This window comes from Amblyomma maculatum, chromosome 3 (assembly GCF_055883805.1).
Source record: "Amblyomma maculatum isolate TAMU_Amacu chromosome 3, ASM5588380v1, whole genome shotgun sequence".
Lineage (NCBI taxonomy): Eukaryota > Metazoa > Arthropoda > Arachnida > Ixodida > Ixodidae > Amblyomma > Amblyomma maculatum.
This window is the reverse complement of record NC_139346.1, coordinates 62,944,057-62,957,926: the sequence shown is the minus strand read 5'-3', so window position 1 is coordinate 62,957,926 and position 13,870 is coordinate 62,944,057. Positions and strand designations below refer to the sequence as shown.

The 13,870-nt window shown below is 41.7% G+C and overlaps 1 long non-coding RNA gene across 1 annotated transcript; it reads left to right on the top strand.

Moving 5' to 3' along the window:
- Positions 1 to 3,951: 3,951 nt before the first annotated feature.
- On the top strand, positions 3,952 to 11,673 carry LOC146194869 (uncharacterized). The gene is made up of 3 exons (XR_014705498.1): positions 3,952 to 4,486; positions 6,362 to 6,511; positions 11,330 to 11,673. It is a non-coding gene; the product is annotated as an uncharacterized LOC146194869 (long non-coding RNA).
- Positions 11,674 to 13,870: the final 2,197 nt, after the last annotated feature.

Genomic DNA, 13,870 nt, shown 5'->3' with positions numbered 1-13,870 from the left:
ACAGATGAGGTGAATTGAAACTCCCATCTCTTGGAGAGCTTGCCACAATCTGCTGTGATCTACGCAGTCAAACGCTTTCGCATAATCAATAAAGCAGAAGTAAATGGGTTTCTGGAACTATCTTGCTTTTTCCATGATCCAGCGAAGGTTGGCAATTTGGTCTCTAGTTCCTCTGCCCTTGCGAAACCCAGCTTGCACGTCCGAAAGCTCCCGATCCACATACTGCTGCAGCCTACCTTGCAGGATTTTTAACATCACCTTGCTAGCATGCGAAATAAGCGCGATCGTGCGGTAGTTGGAACAATCTTTGGCACTGCCTTTCTTTGGAATGGGGATGTAAACTGACCTCCTCCAATCCTGTGGCCACTGCAGGGCTGTCCAAATCTTTTGACATAATGTATGCAGTGTGTTAACAGCGTCGTGGTTGAGGTTTTGAAGCAATTCAGCTGGAATACCATCAATTCCGCTTGCTTTGTTCTTAGCAAGGCTGGCTAAGGCCCATTCAACTTCACTCTTCAGGATGCCCGGCTCGAGATCAGTAATCACAACCGTCCTATGTTGGGATTGCACATCCGGGTCCTTCTTGTACAGTTCTTCTGTGTATTCCTGCCACCTCTTCTTTATCTCTGAGGCTTCAGTGAGGTCCTTGCCTCGTTTGTCCTTTATCACGCCCAGCTTAGCACAGAAGCTTCCTTTGATATCTTTGATTGTCTTATACAGAGCTCTTGTGTTTCTTAATTGGCTGTTGTCCTCAACTGCTTGACACTGTATGTTCAGGAAGGCATTCTTATCTCTCCTTGCTATTTTCTGAAAATCCGCATTGAGAACCTTCCCAGGCAGCACAAAGCATTGGGCCAATGTTGTAAGTACGATGGCAAACAGTGGCCCCACAGTGGGCCAGCCTAACCAGCATGCTCCCAACATAGGACATGCTAGTCAACACCATGTCCAACAATGGCCCAGGCTAGCCAATGCTCTCCCAGTGTTGGCACTGCCAATAGCCAGCACTGGCTAGCTTGGGCCAAGATGTACAGTGAGTTCCAGATATTGGCGCTGCCGTACATATAGAATGTCTATATTGGACCGAGATTGCCATTGTTTCTCCAATATGGTCGCACCGGGTTTTAAAACTGGCTATAATGGTCCAAGTTGTCCTGCGTTCCTCCGTCGTTGGGTTTTCCGTTTTTTAAAACTGGCTACAATGGACCAAGTTGTCCTGTGTTGTTCCAGCATTGGAGGTTCCGGTTTTTAAACATGGCTACAATGGACAATGTTATCCTCTGTTCTTCCAGTATTGGATGTTCAGTTTTTTAAAGCTGGCTACAATGGACCAAGTTGTCCGATGTTCCGCCGTCGTTGGCCATTCCTTTTTTGAAACTGGCTACAATGGACCATGCTGTCCTGTGTTCTTCCGGTGTTGCCCGTTCAGTTTTTAAAACTGGCTACAATGGAACAAGGTGTCCTGTGTTCTTCCGACGTTGACCGTCCCGTTTTTTTTTAAACTGGCTGTAATGGACCAATTTGTCTTGTGTTTTTTCAATATTAGCTATCCCTGTATGAAAACTGCCCACGATGGACCACTTTGCACCCTGATCTCCTGATTGTCATTGCCATCCTAAAAACGCAGCTTTAATGGGCTACCGAAGTGAATATTTTCCGTTGACCATTCAATCAAAACAAATTCTACATTTTTATGGTTGAATGCACGTGCGCTGGACGCCGAACCGCGGCATTTAATTCCGACAACATTTCAGCCGATCGATCGTTCGGACCTCACAGAGTACCACGTACGGGACAATTACTATAACGCATTCAAGCACGTACCGCTGCAGCTGTCTGGATTCGTCTGTTCGGTGCGCTCGTATGCAGCGCATTTTTGGGGGTCAGCTAAATGTGTTTACGGTTTTAGGCTATTGGCATGCATGCAGATTTTGTCGCAGGCGCATACGTTTGTCGCACAATTATATCTGATGATAGCACGACCGTGCGACCACATATGTATACCCCAGGCCGGCTAGCACTCACGACCAATATGCCTGTATTGGACGCCGATTACATCCCTGCATCTACTTAACCTCTAGTACAAATCCAGTTGTCAGCGAGAACGCGCATACAAAACGAAACCGTGTCGCCATAGCATGATCATGTGACATTAAATTAGTGATTAGAAGGTAGCGTTTTCATTGCCGAGAAGGGAAACGTTGCCTCAAGTTGAAGGAACAAATGACCATTTTCTCAGCGATGTTTTTGTTCTAGTGCTTTTGTATTATCCATAAGGAACTACGCGCAGCATCGTCTGTTTACCTGGAGAAAGGACCGAATATGATGTGTGTACTTTCTGGACGCAATCACTGGCAATCAATTTCATGAAAATGAAAAGCCGAAAGACTCGCGAGGTTACCATTTTAGTTTTGGGCATTCACACGGTGGTAAAAAAATGACAGTTTTTCGCGCAGACTGCGAGCATGCAGGCCCCGGTACATTTATATGGCGCACAACATATATATCGACAATAAACAACAAAAATAGTTTGTTCCGCCTATTAGTTTAGAGTTTGACCATTCCAGCCGCGCTAGGCGGTGGCAAAGGAATAAAAAAACTGTACAGGAATGAAAATAATGTGCGCTGTCGAGTCATTCGAAAAAACGAATGCAGCCCAGAAACATTGTTTTAATGAGGCAGTTTTCCTTGCCCTTTCCAATTCTTTCATTCTACTAAAATGATTTGGAATACGTTGCTTGCTCATTGAACGTTATTGTCTTTTTGTGCAATCCGCGTTAAGGTGAAGGTGATTGCGAAAAACGTCTGTGTGTTGCCTGATGCCACAGCGCATCAGAACCTCGACGCGCACAAAATTGATTCTGAATCATTCATTGCTGTGTCTGTCATCGTCGATTCGCGAAGTCGAGACAAAACATGACCGAAGAAATATTGTTATAGCTGGAGAATGATGAGGACGAAGTGGCGCGCTCGTTTGTGGAAGATTAAGAAAAAGAAGTGCGTCGAACGGGGGCCCTCGTAGCCTGGCTCCTTGGCTGTTCCTCAATGTATATATATTTAATCCTCTTTTGTAAATATATTTCTCCCTGTTACAAAATTATATGCCAAAATTTAAAAACCTTGAACAATTCACAAATTCCGTAGAATCTTCAGAACTGCGCGGTGCGCTATAATTGGACAAAGGCTTTATCGAAGTGGCCATAATTACTTGCGCTACAAAATTATGCAAGGTGTTTTTTAATGTTTTTGAAAGCTGAGGTAGTGTAGAATGGGTGGAAAAAGTTTGAACAATCTTAAAACTGTTTTTTTTTCCTAAAAATTTTCAATATTCGCTGTTTTCTGTAAATTAGCGCGATCGTATCTTTGTATTCAAATGTCATAAAAATATGAGTTTTAGCTGTTTGCGGATAATTATGCTGAGAACATATTGTGGAATTATTGCTGCTCTAACATGAACCTTTTCTGAAATAAAGGCCTGCAAATTAGGAAATTTTCATTTCCTGGGCCGATGTTGAGAATTTTTATAAAAACATCTACTCATACCTGAAAAGCGAACAACTGAATACAAATAAAAACTATATATTTAGTCAGATAATTTTCAGCTAGATAACTTGAACATAATTTGATTAATCTATAACCAAAGTTGGCCAGAATAGAAGAGAAGCACGGAACTCCGCCTCTTCGTCATTATTAATCAGTCATCACGCAACAATATATAATATTTTGAAGTAAATATAAAAGGTCGAACGACCATCCTTTGTTCGATCATAGGTGGCGAACGGGAGGGGAAAGATGACGCGCGCATTTGTCGATGCACCAACTGTATGGATTTACGCAAGAATGTGGATGGTAGATGAGGAGGCTTTCTATTTTTTTTAGAAGAGGTTATGTACGTGGTTGGCTTGAAGAAACAATGCGATTGCGAACACACAAAACAAAACTATTTTTTAGAACTCGACTCGAGCGGTGCGCGCTGGCGGCCGCTCATCGGCACGGTCCGAAGTCACGGCTGGCCGGTGCAAGCAGAAGAGGGCTGGGAGGAACGGAATGTTGAGAGGGTCGTTGGTCCTTCGTTCCCACGCGCAGCCCATGCGAACACAACACCGCGGCGGGAATCGCGCACTGGTTGAGCGGTTCGCTGTTGCCCCTCGCCTACGCGTCTACGTGCAAGACACAACAGAAAGCATCCCCAGCTGCGCTGCTGTGCGGCCTCCTCCCGAAGCGTTCGTTTCAGAGCTTGTTGAAGACGCTACAAGTCTTGTGACAGCTTCTTAAACCTTTCTTTAATTTCTTCCCTCATTAACTTTCTTTTTCATTGCGCTGTGCATAATTTTCTCTTGCGCCTATACATGTCCATGTGCTCCGGTTTGTGCTTGCTACATATCAGTGAATAGCTGAGCTGTGATATGTCGCCGGAGTACGGATTACAGCAATGGCGGAATACCATCGGCATTATCGGACTCAGTGAACGCCGTCATCTTAGACCGTGAGTATATATCTTTGCAGCATGCCATTGCTTCATAATTGGTTCTATATAATCTCCCGCCAGTCCCAAATGTTCTCTTTCCGTATTCTTTTCGAAACAACTGCGTGAAGCATGACTTCAAGAACTAAGCGAATTTTCGTCCTGGTTACATGCAACCAACTGCGTGGACTTATTTGCTGGCTGCGATATGAATAGCATTTGCGCGGAAAATAGAGGAGCCGTGCGTAACAGGTGTGTATGCCACCAACACGTGACAAAACACTGCAGGCAGCCATTTGCGAAGTTTTTTTACTGTGCAGCGCGCCGCAATCAATTAGTAACCAGATACTATGCGCCCAGCTTTGTACATATATTTTGGACAGCCTCTCTTATGCGCGCAGAAAGCCATGTTCACACAGTTTTTGGATTTTCTGAAGAGTTAAGGGCAGTTTTTTGTTTTCAGATGTACAGACGAAGTTTTGAAAACTGTCCGTGCCGTCTGTGCAAGCGAATTTTACAGTGGGGCGGACATTGTGTGCGTGATGCCGCTTGATGATTAGGCTATAATCAAGTCATAATGAACCTCCACTTTTATAAGGGTTAATATTATATTGAGGAATTGAAAGCCGTGAACAGCGCAAGTGAGCCCCTTTTCAAAATTTTTTTAATCGACGCCCCCCTTCTGAGCACGCGCCTTCAGGTGAGGGCGTTATCAGAAAGCGGCGACAATAGGAGAGCGATTTCGCAGACGCGCTTCGAAGGCGGGGGAAAATAACAATACAAACAAAAAGGCACATAAGCCGTGTGTGGACTGCGTCCCTGTCACTGCAAAGTAAACAATGTGCACGCGGGACACATTGTACAAAACATTGACGGCCGGTATGAGGCAACCATATCGCCCGAAATATGTTGCTCGCGAAGCGCTCGATCACGGCGCGGACTTTCAGGCGAAATGGGACAGGCCGTCAGGTCCGCCTGTTCGGCAATTACAGCTCTTTGTACCTCACGTACCGTACCGTATGCATGAAGTGCACGCCATAGCCATCGTGCAAGAATGTTGAAACCGAAGCAGCGATCCACGTATTCTAATTCTATAAGAAATCATTTGGGAGTAGAAAAGAGCAACTTAATATGATGTGCATGGTTCTTTATAGAACGATATGTATAAATGGACTGTTGAATAGTTACAGTAATGGAGTGTTGCGCTAGAATTGTTTACGGCCGTGACCGCAATAAATATTACTCATATTGCTCTTAGGTTTAAGCTCTGGCATTGATAAGCCTATCTAAAGAACCGACTGGCAGTGACAGGTTGTTTACAGCTGTTGATCAAAAGGTAGGCCATCATGCTATTATTGCAGGCATATTTGCTTCTTTTTGTACCTCTGCTTACTAAAACCTAATTTTGTTCCCCATTCCTAGGGACGCTGCACCTCTTGCAACACTCACTGTTCAGTCGCTTTTATTCAAGGTACAAAAAGGAGGAAATGCGCATGCACTCATAGGATAGCCTGTTTTTCCGTTAACAGCTGCAAATAACACGCCACTGCTCCTCGGTATCTTGGATGAAGTTTTCAATGGGGTTACCTGAGATGCCTAGCAATTGCTGTAATATTTATACCAATCACTGCAGTGAAAAAGAAAGGTAACACTGCATCGCTTTAACTGCTGCATGCACCTATAAACGTGCCTTAATTTATTGCCTATTCTTATAGACGCAGGACCTCTTGCTATAGGCTTTGTTCAGTAAGCAACCGTCTTTCATTGCTTCAATTTCTGTCTCTCCACCACTTTCTTGTTGCTCTGGGTGTGATCATTTGATTTCATTGTTCAAATCATATTGTTTTATCATGTGTGAATGATTTAGCCTGCACATACATGCTTTCATTTTTTTAGATGCGCATCGGGAGCGTTTTCTACGTAGAAATGAATCGATTGAGTTGTCTCACTGGTGCGAAAACCGACAACCCCCAGAATATGTGTGTCCTGTGGTTGGAAGGGCAATAAAGAAGAAGAAAATCAGCGGAAAAGCCTGCCTAAAAAAAGGTAGCACTGCATCGCTGTAACTGCTGCATGCACCTTTAAATATGCCTTATTGTTATTGCCTATTCTTATAGACGGTGGACCTCTTTTTATTTTTATTTTTGCAGAAAGCAACCGCCTTTCATTGCTTCAATTCCTATCTCTCCACCACTTTTTTGTTACTTCGAGTGTGATTTTATTGTTCAAATCATATCATTAAATCGCCGGTGAATGATTTCGCCTACACATACATGCTTTCATTTTTTTTAGGTGCGCATCGAGAGTGTTTTCTACGTATAAATGGATCGATTAAGTTGTATCACTGGTGCGAAAACCAGCAGTTCGGTACCCCCAGAAGATTTGTGTCCTGTGGGTGGCAGGGGTATAAAGAAGAGGATAATCAGTGGAAAAGCCTGCCTAAAAACTTACAAAGATGGCGCAAAAGCGAAATGCTGATCAGAGTTAGAGTCTGATTACTTCTGTTATCCCATTTCACTTGCTAGGTGATGTGACATATATGAGGCACCTTAGTATAATTTGTGGTATACTCACTGAAAATTGTGTAGACATTAACTTTTTTCTCGCTCAATTATTTTGAGTGACGCACGAATTGGAATAAAACGAAGTCATCCACACATCTAATGCCCATAGACATTATATGCGTGGATGAGCTCATTAACTGTGTTCCTATGTGAGCATCCAATAGTTTGTCGAATATATTAATATGTTAAAAGTTGATTTTTTTACTGTTAATCGGATTAATACATATGCTCCATATCATAGCATTATTCGCCTGTAGTTTGTATCTGCTCTTTCCTAAATTTTATTCTACAAAGTATACGTGTGTCATCTCGTACGTCTATTTAACTAGCGAACAATTTGCAATCGAATCCCTTTTGTGATATTGTTCCAGCTACAAATAATGTATGACAGTTGTGACAATCTAGGTAGCTTTAGCTATAACATATAGCGCGAAAATCTTTAATATATGCGATGATATTTTTATTCACCGCATTGGCTAAACCAGCCTGTTTGAAGAGACGAAATGAAAACAAATATGGATGTCTTCGGACAGGAACAGTAATCGTGGTGCCATGACCATTTTTTTAAATTAAATTTTCATATGTAGTGGGCTAATGTCTCGACACAAAGGAATGACCCTTAGGTTTGCCAGATGCGGCGTAGTATTCTCGAAAAAAAAAAAAAAACGCCTATCACTAAAGCTGGAAAACGCCGTTTTTGTCGTTTCAAAAAGTTTTGGAGGCCGGCTGGTTGCGTAAAATTTTGTCATTCATTGCTTTTTACTCACCGCATTTGCGTAACATTTACTTGTATAAGAAGTATTAAAAGTGTGTTTCATTGATGCCGTTGATTTAGTAAAAAATCGCAATTTTGCTTCAAGAACAACGCGCTACAAAAATGTTAATGTTCAACCTTACATACTGACGTGATGCGTTACGTCGTTTGCACTAAAACATTCTGTGTTTATTACGCAGGTCATATTGTTAATTTAAGGCAGAATTTGGAGACTCTAACCTTCTATGTGTGTTCTCTGTAACGCCACCAAAATTATTACGCTGGAAAGCGATTTGCTTATGATTGTAATTATAAAACTTACACATTGAAAAATCATCTTCAAAAATATGGTATCCTTAGTGGTGGTCAAAGCTGAGAAATGGAATATTATATTAATAAACTAGATTGAATACTATTGCACCTAGCAATAAAAAAGAATGCAGGACAGAGAAAAAGTTCAGCCTTCACTTGCGGTCTGCCATGAAATTGACAGAAATAGTGAATCAATACCATTTTAAGCTATTTGCCCAGAAGCAGAAAAAGGATGTATAAGCGCTGACAAGGTTTTACATTTTACTTAAGGTAAAATGTAACTAAATTCAGCAAATACTAACTTGAAGTTTTGATGCCTACTCCATAAGGGGGAGCCATATAAGCACATTTATAGAACAAAAACAGGCATTTTTATATTTCTAATATTACATTTTGCAGAATTCAATATATTTACTGACTCATATTAATAATATACTTTGCATTGTTTCTACAGATTTTGATAAAAATTGATGTTGCGGCCGTTTCTTCAATTCTAATCAGTTTTCCTTATTTTAACATTTTCTTACTTTTGTCCAATTTCAAAATAATATGCAGAAACACACACAAATCTAGAGCTTCAAATTTTTTCATAAATAAAGAATGGAACCTAGATAATGTAGAGAAATAGTTTCCGTGCCAAGATATTATTGGATCTTGCAAGAATGAAGGCTGAATTTGGCCATTATCAGCACAAGCACTCGGTTTAATATTTAGTGTTATATTTTTAAACAGTATAACGCAACACTTTTCAGTCCGCGATATTTTTGAGGTACTGAAGATTTTTGAGAGGGATTTGAATGAAAATCCCTGGTGATCTTTATTTAATTGCACAAATTTGCCCTTTACTGCTGTTTTCGAATTCTGAGCAATTTTGATCCGTTGTGGAGAACACACCTAGTGGTCTGGAGCTCCAGATACTGCCTGGAATTAAGAGCATGCGTCAGGAAGTGAAAACATATTTAGTGCAACCAACCTAATGCATCATATGCCAGTACATAAGGTTAAAAATGAATAATATTTTTGCAGCATAACGCTCCTGAAGCAAAGTTTGCGATTTTTTAATAACTCAACTGCAAAAACAAAACAGGTTTCTAATAGTGTTTGTAAATGTAAAACCTGCATATATTTAGTGAGTAAAACATAGTAGATGACAAAATCATGGTATCCAAACTTGCAGCATTTTGAAATGGAAAAAACAGCGTTTTCTACCTCTAGAGATATACCACACAATTTTTTTTTCGAGGGAACTACGCGTATCTTGAAAAACTAAAGTTAATTCTTTTGTGTCTAGATATTCGCCCACCACATATAAGAATTTCATTGGAAACGAAAGATGGCCATGGGACCTGGATTATGTTTCTAAACTAAGGCACCCATAATACGCTGTGAGAAAGTCAATATCAAGGGCTTTTTTTAATATTCCATATTTCGAACGGTTGTGTCATCTAAGAAAATTTGAAAGCTAGGCACACCTTAGCTGTCGCCGGCCCTCACTTTCTGTTACAGCTGCAATTGCTAAGCTTAAATGATACGTTGAGTACTTTATTTTAGCCACGAATATAGCGCTATTACGTGTCAAAGAAAGGCCGCAGTGACGCGATTCCCGTAGAATTTGTAAGTGAAATCTGTAAACCTTACAAATCTACCTATATATATAATCTCTTGCAGGTTTTATTCAAGCTACATCACACCTGCTGCGCCCCATATCTTGAGCCAAGGGTTATAAATAAACCATTAGAAACACGATGGAAACCGGTGGCGCATTGCTGGCAGCAACTTAGGACAGCGCAGAAAATTTTTATTGTGTACGTAGCGAAGTGAGGTTATTCGCTTCAAGTACTAAATATTCACTTTAGACAATAAGTAGGACTTAGAGTCGGTGAGCACGTTCGGAAACCCCTGTTTCAATATTTGCTGTTAGAAACCTCATGTGTACCTTTTTTTCCAGCTGCAGATAAATTCCGGGTTATGTAGATACCGTTACCAGCCCATTCGCGCACCTCGATTGTGCTGCTCACAACATGATTTTGAGCGGACAAAATAACCTGCCGCTATGATGGCTAGCCCCATGCATGAGTAAGGGTGATATGCTGGCGATGGTTGCTTCGCGTCGACCCTTTGGCGCACATGAAGGCTCGAGTTACAATGAGCGCGCCGAACTTTGCAATGCGGATAATGACTACAAAGCGGTAAGGATACAAATGAGTGGAACAGTATTTTTTAGCTATAAAATACAAATACAGTCTTGCTGGACGAATGTGCTGGCGCGGACGAAGAAACCATAGGCAACTTGTAGGTCTAACGCTACACAGGGCTGTCGAGCCAAGCCAAGTCCTCAATTGTATTGTCCAGGAATCTGATTTTTGTATTTTCGTGGTTTCCTACTGTATCTGGCGTTCAAAATGCAGACGTGAGGGCTCTTTATCGCAAATAATCAAACGTGGTTTGTGCCGGTACTCTTCAAAGTAGCAACACCATGTATTGTGTAAGTCAATAATCAGTAATTTAGGTAAATAATGTCAATTAAGGATTCCAAACAAAACCTTTTCTGTGGCGCTCAAGGTAGCTTCCAGCAATATGTATCTGGTTTCCTTTGCCTGCCTCCGAAATGTTTTTTTTTTATCCCTTGGATCAAATTTGCTCGGACAAGCAGTATATGTGTAAAAATGATGCACCTGTGAGCTACCCGTTTAAGTGAGCTCCCGTTTAAGTGAACTACCCACAAAACCAGTCAAAAGCGTATATCAGCTAACCAGCGGCCAGTGCAGCAGTCGTGGGCTTAGATCGCTTGTGTATATTATATCTAGCCAGTTAAAAAAAATGCAAATGGTCGCCGAACATTCTCTTGGTAACGATATTTAGTATAAACTGTTTGCACATCGCCGAAAGCGTAGGAGCGGCAAAAAACTAGCGCGCCAGTCATATGCGGAGACAGCCGACAATCAAGCACTAATTCCTTGTGTGGGATGAAACACTGGCTGTCTCAGCCATATTGCTGTGGAGGCGATCAAAATTCAACAGGGCACATGCTATGCAATGTATGTGCGTCTTTCATCCTAATAAACCCAAGGCAGCTGAAACTAATCTGGAACTCATCAGTGTAGTGTTTCTCATTGACCATGAATTTCGGTACATGAATTCTGGAATTTTCTACATCTTCCTAAAATAATGCACGCGATTTTATATGCCTCGTAATAGTGTTGTAAATTTTGTTTCCTAATTGTTTTTGTGCAGGTGCCTTTTGCGAAAAAGTTGGGGTGGACGATTTGGAGGCACAGGCATTTATTCGCAGGTGGCTGCCTGGTTCCTGTGACAGGGGGGGTGGAAGAAAAAGGCGTTTTGCTGAAACCTCCCCTGTCGAACCAGGCATGCCACCTGTGAATGCAATTGCAGGGTCAGCCCCCTCACTACGCCTATGAGTGTGACCTCCAGCTCCCTGGCCCCTTCCACTTCCCGAGAGCCCGCCCTGCCCTGACCAACCCTGCCACTGCCCTGATAACTGCGGCTGTGTGTGCCCTCAGCGCTGGCTAGTAACAACTGCCGTCTATAGTAACAATTGCAATAAATATTATCTCTTTGTGAACCATGCCCTTGTTTTGTGAATATCTACTGGTTGCTCATGAGCGACAATTTGAATTATTATGGCCATTCCAATTTGAAAGGTCATTATTGTCCCAGCAAGTTCGATGTGCTGTCACGAATATGGATAGAATGAAAAAGGCTGCATTTTATGGCCTGCACAGGCAGTGCCACAAAATGTGTAATCTTGACATCATCAATGGTACATGAATGGAGTAGCCGGTGTACCCATAAACCATTCGATTAATATTGGTATCGACAATATGCGGCATGAATGGAGTAGCCAGTGCACCTGCAATGGCTAACCATTGGTATGATATTGGCATTGACAATGGGCCATCAATGGAATAGCTGGTATTAAACAAATATTGGTAATACAATGATGGTATAATGCTGGACAGTATTGGCAAGAATCATGGTGCATGAATGGAAAGTCTAATATTGTGCCTACATTGGTGGCTCCAGCTTGGTTGAACACTGGACCAATCTTGGAACGAAAGATGGACCAAGAATGGAGAATGTAGTAAAATGCCCAAATGCCAATATCAGTCCAATATTGATGCCATTCTTTTCCAGTGATGAACCATTGTTGGACCAATGCTGGTGTGCTGCTTGGGTTGTATCTTTCTCTTTCCCCCTTACCTTTTGCCATCCTCCTTTCCTCAGATATTTGCAAAGCCTCTTCAGATAACCAGTTTGCTTTTTTGCATTTCTTTTGCTTTGGAACTACCTTAGTAGCAACTTCTTGTATTAGATCACGAACATCAGTCCACATCTGTTCGGGCTCTTTGTCTTCTAGATCTAATTCTTGAAATCGATTCCTCACTTCCACAGCATATTCTAATGGAATCTGATCCAGATCATACCTGAAAGGCCTTCTAGTTTTCTGCGTTTTCCTCAATCGAAGCTTAATTTTGGCAACAAGAAGCTGATGATCGGTGCCACAATCGGCTCCAGGCCTTGTTTTTACTGCTTGTATAGCGCTTCTCCATCTCTGCCGGCAAGTAATATAATCGATCTGATTCCTGTACAGACCGTCCGGTGAAATCCATGTGTACAGGCGCCTCTTGTGCTGTTGAAAATGAGTATTCGCTATGGTCAGGTTGTTTTCTTGACAGAACTCTACTAGCCTCTGCCCAGCTTCATTTGGCTCACCAAGACCAAACTTGCCTGTAATTCTGGATATTTCTTCACTCCCGACCTTAGCATTCCAGTCTCCTATGAGAAAAACGACGTCTGATGATGGGGTGCGGTCTAAAAGGAATTGTAGGTCCGCATAAAATCTCTCAACGTCAGCTTCTTCAGCAGCAGTGGTCGGTGCATAGACTTGGATAACTGTTATGTTGAAAGGGTGACCTTGGATTTGAAGTGAAATCATTCGGTCGTTTTTGGGTTTGTACCCTAGCACTGCTTTGTCCATTCTTCTGTTTACTATGAGAGCAACAATAAATGTAAACCCAATTGTTCTGCACAAATATACAGAAACATAAACTGGATGCGAATGCAACATTACATACGTCTAAATAATGGAATTGACAATGCAAAGGATCGAAATTGGACACTAGAAAGGGGGGCCCTAAGCGCGTTCAAAATTATCCTAGTTCGAATTCTTCTGGACATGTAGCTTCGAAACTGTCTCAACTTCCCTCCGGCTCTTTTAGTTGTTTCCGCCGCCGGACATACTCTGAAGTGCACAAGAGAATATTCCGGTCGCGTGCTTGGTGCTTCCTCTCTTGGTAGCGATTTGGAATTTATTTTGCAAGGTCAACTCTTCTCAAACGTAAAAAGAATTTGACGGTCACGCATTTTTCCTTACTTTTGTAATTTACGAACTTCAACTTCTGAGGCTGGGCACTCGCGAGCTAACAAAAAAAAACAAGGGATGTTATTGCTCGAAATTGACTTAAATTGTTCCTCGTTATCATATACGAATAACGTTTGATAAAGCTAAGATTTTGTGATCACTGGAACTGTCACTTTCCACTGCTACAACTATTACGCCTGTTCATATTATTTCTACGCATATTATAGTTACTATACCATAAACAGTGATGTCATGGTTGCTGATAGGAAAACCAGAGTATGAAATAGGAAACAGAGACGTTGATTTGAGTTACGGTTGTGACGAATCTTCAAGGCATAATGTTTATATAGTGCATAACTATGTTTTTCTGGATAACGCACACTTGCTATTTG